The sequence below is a fragment of the Macaca fascicularis genome, chromosome 7 (assembly GCF_037993035.2).
Source record: "Macaca fascicularis isolate 582-1 chromosome 7, T2T-MFA8v1.1".
Taxonomy (NCBI): Eukaryota; Metazoa; Chordata; class Mammalia; order Primates; family Cercopithecidae; genus Macaca; species Macaca fascicularis.
Genome location: NC_088381.1, coordinates 104,127,453 through 104,133,811, shown reverse-complemented (window position 1 = coordinate 104,133,811; position 6,359 = coordinate 104,127,453).

Below are 6,359 nucleotides of genomic sequence, written 5' to 3'. Positions count from 1 at the left end.
ATTCTTCCCAGTGGGTTCGTGGTCTCAGCTTCAGGAGTGAAGCTGCAGACCTTCGTGGTGTTACAGTTCATAAAGGCAGCATGGACCCAAAGAGAAAGCAGCAGCAAGATTTATTGCAGAGTGAAAGAATAAAGCTTCCACAGTATGGAAGGGGACCAGAGCGGGTTGCCACTGCTGGCTCGGGCAGGCTGCTTTTATTCCCTTATCTGACCCCACCCACATCCTGCTGATTGGTCCACTTTACAGAGAGCTGATTGGTGTATTTACAATCCTTGGGCTAGACAGAGTGCTAGACAGAAAAGTTCTCCAAGTCCCCACTAGGTTCAGCTAGATACAGAGTTAGCTATAAACAGAGTACCAATTGGTGTAGTTACAAACCTTGAGCTAGACACAGAGTACTGACTGGTGTATTTACAAACCCTGAGCTAGACAGAGTGCCGACTGGTGCATTTACAATCCTTGAGCTAGACACAGAGTGCTAGACAGAAAAGTTCTCCAAGTCCTCACCCTGCTGAGGAGCCCAGCTGGCTTCACCTAGTGGATCCTGCACTTGGGCTGCAGGCAGAGCTGCCCGCCAGTCCCCAGCCGCACCTCCCTCCTCAGCCCTTGGGCGGTGGATGGGACCGGGCACCACGGAGCAGGGGGCGGAGCCCATAGGGGAGGCTCAGGCCACACAGGACCCCACTGCAGTTGGGGGGCTCAGACATGGCGGGCTGCAGGTCCAGAGCCCTACCCGGCGGGGAGGCAGCTAAACTCGGTGAGAATTTGAGTGCAGCCCCCGCAGGCTGGCACTGCTGGGGGACCAGGCGCAACCTCCACAGCTGCTGGCCCCAGTGCTAAGCCCCTCACTGCCCTGGGCCAGCAGTGCCAGCCGGCCGCTCGGCGTCCCTATGGGGCTCCCGAGCCCTTGCCTGCGCCTGCCGGAACTCACACTGGCCTGCGAGTGCCCACGCAGCCCCGGTTCCCGCCCGCGCCTCTCCCTCCACACCTCCCCGCAAGTGAGGGAGGCGGCTCCAGCCTCAGCCAGTCCAGAGAGGGGCTCCCACAGTGCCGTGGTGTGCTTAAGGGCTCCTCAAGCGCTGCCAGAGTGGACGCCAAGGCCGAGGAGGCACAGAGAGTGAGGGCTGCTAGCACATTGTCACCTCTCATTACACGGTTACAAATTAAACATTTGAAAGATGCAGCTACTGTTATGTGGAAATTCTTTCATGGAGCAGTTGTTGAGGTCAAGAATTGTTTGGTGGTTCATTCCTGTAATCTCAGCACTTTGGGAGGCTGAGGTAGGAGGATTGCTCGAGCCCAGAAGGTCGAGGCTGCAGTGACCCACTGCATTCCAGCTTAGGTGACAGAGTGAGACCCTGTCTTAAAAAACAAACAAAAAAGGTTTGGTTACAAGAGTCAGAAACCTACCAATAGTTTGGAAAAGAGGAGTTGTTATAAAGGAGCAGAAATCTGGAACTTCATTGCAGGAAGTACAGTGAAACATTGTAGGATCTAGAAAGTCACCAGCAATTAAACTCTGTGTCTCTGACTGCCCCTTACTCTGTTTGTCTCTGTCCTCTAATCACCTTGTTTCTGCTCTCCCTCTGCCTTTGTCTCTGTCACTCTGCCTTTGTTTTTTTAATCTTAAACATAATCGTCTATATATCTACTGTATTATCTTTCTGTGGACTGGTTTCTCCGAAGACCTTTTTATCTCTGCTTCCCCACATGGAGTGTCGTGTTAGTCCTGTCTTCAGAGCCTCGGCTTGTTAATGTGTTTGAGCTGCTATGGTGCAAACTCTGAACTCAGCTCTAGAACTTCACAACTCCAGTGACTGCTGCTTAACTCATGTTTTGTGTTTCTTAGCTCATATTCTCCAGAGATTAAATCAGAGTCAGTGTGACCAGGCATCTCAGTCAACTGTGGCCAGATGGGGCCGAACCTCTTTGTAGAAGTTTGCAATTTACATACAACCTTGTACAACCATTTGTGGCAGCCTTGAAATTGTGGTCACCTCATAGAAAATGTAGGCTTCGGAATCATTCCCAAGAAGATGTGGGCTAGGTGGATTCCACCAGTGACTTACCACTGTATTTCATTTCTACAGAGCAAACTTATCCCTCAAGATGTTCTTTTCTAACATGATCCCGTATTATAAGTACAGCTACAAATACCTATTCCCCACTCTGCATCTGGTCCATGTGATCATCATCCTGTCAGAATGACATCCTCCACATTTAGTGACACATTTTACTATCAGCACACCAGCCATTCAGTAGGGAAAATGAAAATTAAAAATTATCAGTTAGAAAAGGAGGTTGACTTGGTGGTAGGGAAGGAACTTAGAAAACAGGATCATACACTGATCACTAGTCCAGACCAATAAATGCCATGAGTCTGTTTCTTGCCTGGGTAATAGAATAACTTCCTAAGTCATGCTTTGGGAGTCCTAGGATCTCACTAGGATTCCCTCTTTCCATTGTCCTCAGGCCTACCCTTCTTAGGGACCTAAGAGAGGAGTCTTCTCTCCATTTGAGTAATTATTGTCTGGTGCCAGCAGCCTTTTCTACTTGAGTCTGGAGCCTGCAGAAGAGGCTCAAGATTCAACACCATCTTGATAGGAGTTAGGATAGGTACTTGTCCAAGACTAAGGTTCTTCTGGTGATAACTACCCCAGAACATTAGTGGGCTCTTAATCATTGTCCTGAGTACATCTTTGACTGAAATGTGATGCCAGGAATTTCTGTGGGATAAATTTGCTCCCTTCATCACAAGGCTGCCTGATGATGTTTTTTCCTTCAGGACTTTCCTTATTCAGCTTTCTGTCCCCATTGTTTCTTTCTAACAGCCTTGTCCTCGAGAGAATAAAGGAGCACAAGTGATTGGAAAGAGGCTTGTTTGCAAGGACTGGAAAGCGCCTCTTCCCTACTCTGCTCTATAGATCTCTCCCTTCCACAGGTTACATTCCAGTCTATAAAGGTGTTTTACAAGGGGTTGGTGGGGTTGGGATTGGGCATCAACATGTTTATCCTGTGGGAAAGGCTTAGGATTCCCACACTAGTCTGGGTACTGTTAGATATTCTCCTTTCAATTGCTGGCCCCTTGAGCTTTTTCAAACTCATGAATAATATCTGGACCTGGTCTCCAGCAATCTCAGCAGATTTCCCTTTTGAAATAGGTCATTTTCCCTGCCTTTCTCTTATCTGCTTTTAGTCAGACAACCTGCACATGTGATTTGGGTCCCAAGAGATAATAGGCCATTGCTCAGCTCTTTTGTTATCGCTTACCTTCAAAGCACCAGTTTTCCATAGAACAGGGTATCCTCTCTGTCCACCCCCAACCCCTATCCCTCCTCTTGGCTTTAACTCCACGGTTAGTTTTGCATTTTCACTGAGGATCTGTTGCTTGAGCAATCCTATTCCTGGCACTAGTTTCTGTTTTAGAGATTTGCTGTTTTCAAGAAACAGGAGCCCAATTCTAAAATAAAGGGGTGGTGGTATAAAGAATGTAAAGAATCCAAACTGCAGGAAGTTTAGGCAGATTTTGTTACCCTTTATCCCTCACTGGGCCACATTGTCTGGATTCTGCACACCCGCTTCTTTCCCTTTGGAGCTTGGCTTCTCTGAAGATTTCCTCCTTTCTGCTTCCTTGCAATTTAGGCTTTCCCAGGGCTTTGGGCCCCGTGGAGCTATTTCTGACCTAGCTCTTTGCTTCCAGTATACCCTGTTTGTTCCTTATGATTCAAAATCTGAAACAGGAGTTGATATTCTCAACCTGGGCCAACTGTCCACCCCAGAACAATGACCTGTGGCTCAAATGGTAGAATCTCCAAGAACAAAATAGCCTCATGTGCCCAGACCTTTGGGGAATGAAGGGCACTTCCAACAAAGAAAGCATGAGCTAAGACCCCTGACCCTGTTACCTAGACTGATGAAAATGCAGCTGGCCTGAAAAAAATACTGTTTTTTCAGTGATATTAACTGGAAATACTTTCTGATCCAAGAGATAGCATCCAGGTTCATTGTAAAAAATTTTAGTTTGGGGCCTCTTTTTTGAGCAGTTCTAACTGTAAGAATTAATATTTCACGACTTTTACTCTTTCTTAGCTATCCTCCAAATGACAAAGAGAAAATTTACTTTTTAAAAATAGAATAAAGCACCTATTTTGTAAATCTCATATGGGTTCTTTGGATTCATAAATCTAAGACATATTATGAGATCTTTTCTGTATCTTTCAAAACTTACTATCTCATTATCCTAGGAATTATTTAATCATTACTAATCAATTATTCCAAACTATGCTATAAAAATAAAGACTAAAATAAAAAGGAAATGGAACATTGATGGAATTACCTAAAAAGATACAGTGATAGGAAAATAAATGATCATTATTATAACATCCTTCAGTTTTAATATAGCATTGCCAAAGTATTACATCATCTTTCAAAAAGGTATGAAAGTCTGGAGAAACACCATCTTTAGAGTCCTTTTTGTTTAATTTTTAGTGAATACAGTTAAGAGTTCAGAATTTTTCATGTTTTGCCCATAATAGCAAGTAGAAGAAAACAGAAGAATTTCCACCATCATTAAAGCAGCAGGTGAACACAGAGAGACAGAGGGCAGGCAGTACTCTAGACCCTAGATGACGTTGGTGAAATTGATCATGTAAGCAAAATCTCAGACCATGAGTCTAAAGATGCACGTTCTAGGTGAGTTTTCTCATACTCAAGGATGAGGGAGTGAACCATATATTTCCAAGGACAACAAGGAAATAGTATTTCCAGCCAGGTACTCAATGAGAAGAGCTTAATCATGCAATATTTTGTGACAAGAACCTGGACCATTTGATTTTGCTAAATGCTGTAACAGTATTTGATCTTTTATGATGTTTATCCACCAAAGTTTACTTGACATAGTTCCTAAGTTGAAAAATGCTAAAGATAGCTATGTGCACAAAGGTGATTTAAAAAATCAAAAGATTTAGAAATGAAAAAAAATCATTCTAATTGGTGCTTATAAATCTACAAATGAAAATGCTTTACAATAATCGCCATCATTCAATAAAATTATGTCATTAAAGCTTTAGACTTTATTTTAAATTTTTTTTTTTTTTTTTTTTTTTTTTTTTTTTTTTTAAGAGATGGGGTCTCACTCTGTCATCCAAGCTAATTTTTGCATTTTTAGTAGAGACGAGGTTTCACCATGTTAGCCAGGCTGGTCTCGAACTTCCAACCTCAGGTGATCCACCAGCCTCGGCCTCCCAAACTGCTTGGGTTACAGGCATGAACCATTGCACCCAGCCTGTTTGCTCATTTCTTCTGAGCACTGAATCACTGTCCCTACTTTTTACACAGGGAAAGCAGTTTGCCAGCCTTGCATGTTGACTTTTTTAAAAAGCAGAGGCATGTGAACATTTCACAATCCTCACATTTTCTAACACTTTTATACATTCTTTGTGGCTAAGGTTTCCTGGAGGAAGTGTCACGGGGAGGGGGAAAAGCAATCTCACATGTATTCAAATTTTCTGGAGCCACTTTAAAAAAATAATCCTTTGAAAGTGATTTTATGTTGCCTAAATATAGATTTTTTAAAAAAATTTGATACTATTTAAAAAATTTAATGTTAGGCATTTGGACTTTACCAAGATCTTCAGATTTAAAAAATATATCTTAACTCTCATGCCAGGAAAAATAGTAATCACCATTTACCATCTAGTTCCAATGAATCTTAAAACTTTAAAAAATATATATTTTAAGGTCATGCCTCTAATCCCAGCACTTTGGGAGGCCAAGGTGGCCGGATCACAGGTCAGGAGTTTGAGAACAGCCTGACCAACATGGTAAAACCTCGTCTCTACTAAAAATACAAAAAATTAGCCAGGCTTGGTGGCAAGTGCCTGTAATCCCAGCTACTCAGGAAGCTGAGACAGAAGAATCACTTGAAACCGAAAGGCAGAGGTTACAGTAAGCCGAGATCACAACACTGCACTCCAGCATGGGCAACAAGAGTGAAACTCTGTCTCAAAAAATAAAGAAAATATATTTTAAGTTATTTTATGAATAATATACTGAATTATAAAGAGCTAGTTTAAAAAAATCAACTTTATTAGAAATTTTAGTAAGAATTTAAACACAGTAAACATAATTTTTATTTTACATTTTCTTAGTGTTGAAGGTAAAAATGGGCAATGTTGGTTGAATGTAAGTAACTGCTCAATATGTGCCGTGAATGAACCTGGAGGATATCCACCTTGTAAATAATGATTCCATATCTCAGATATATTTCTTTTAGGTCCCAGTTCCTTATTACTTCCATTTCTTCTTGTGCTTGCATTGCCAAAATGCAATACCTCTTAAAACTTTGAGCCAACAAAACC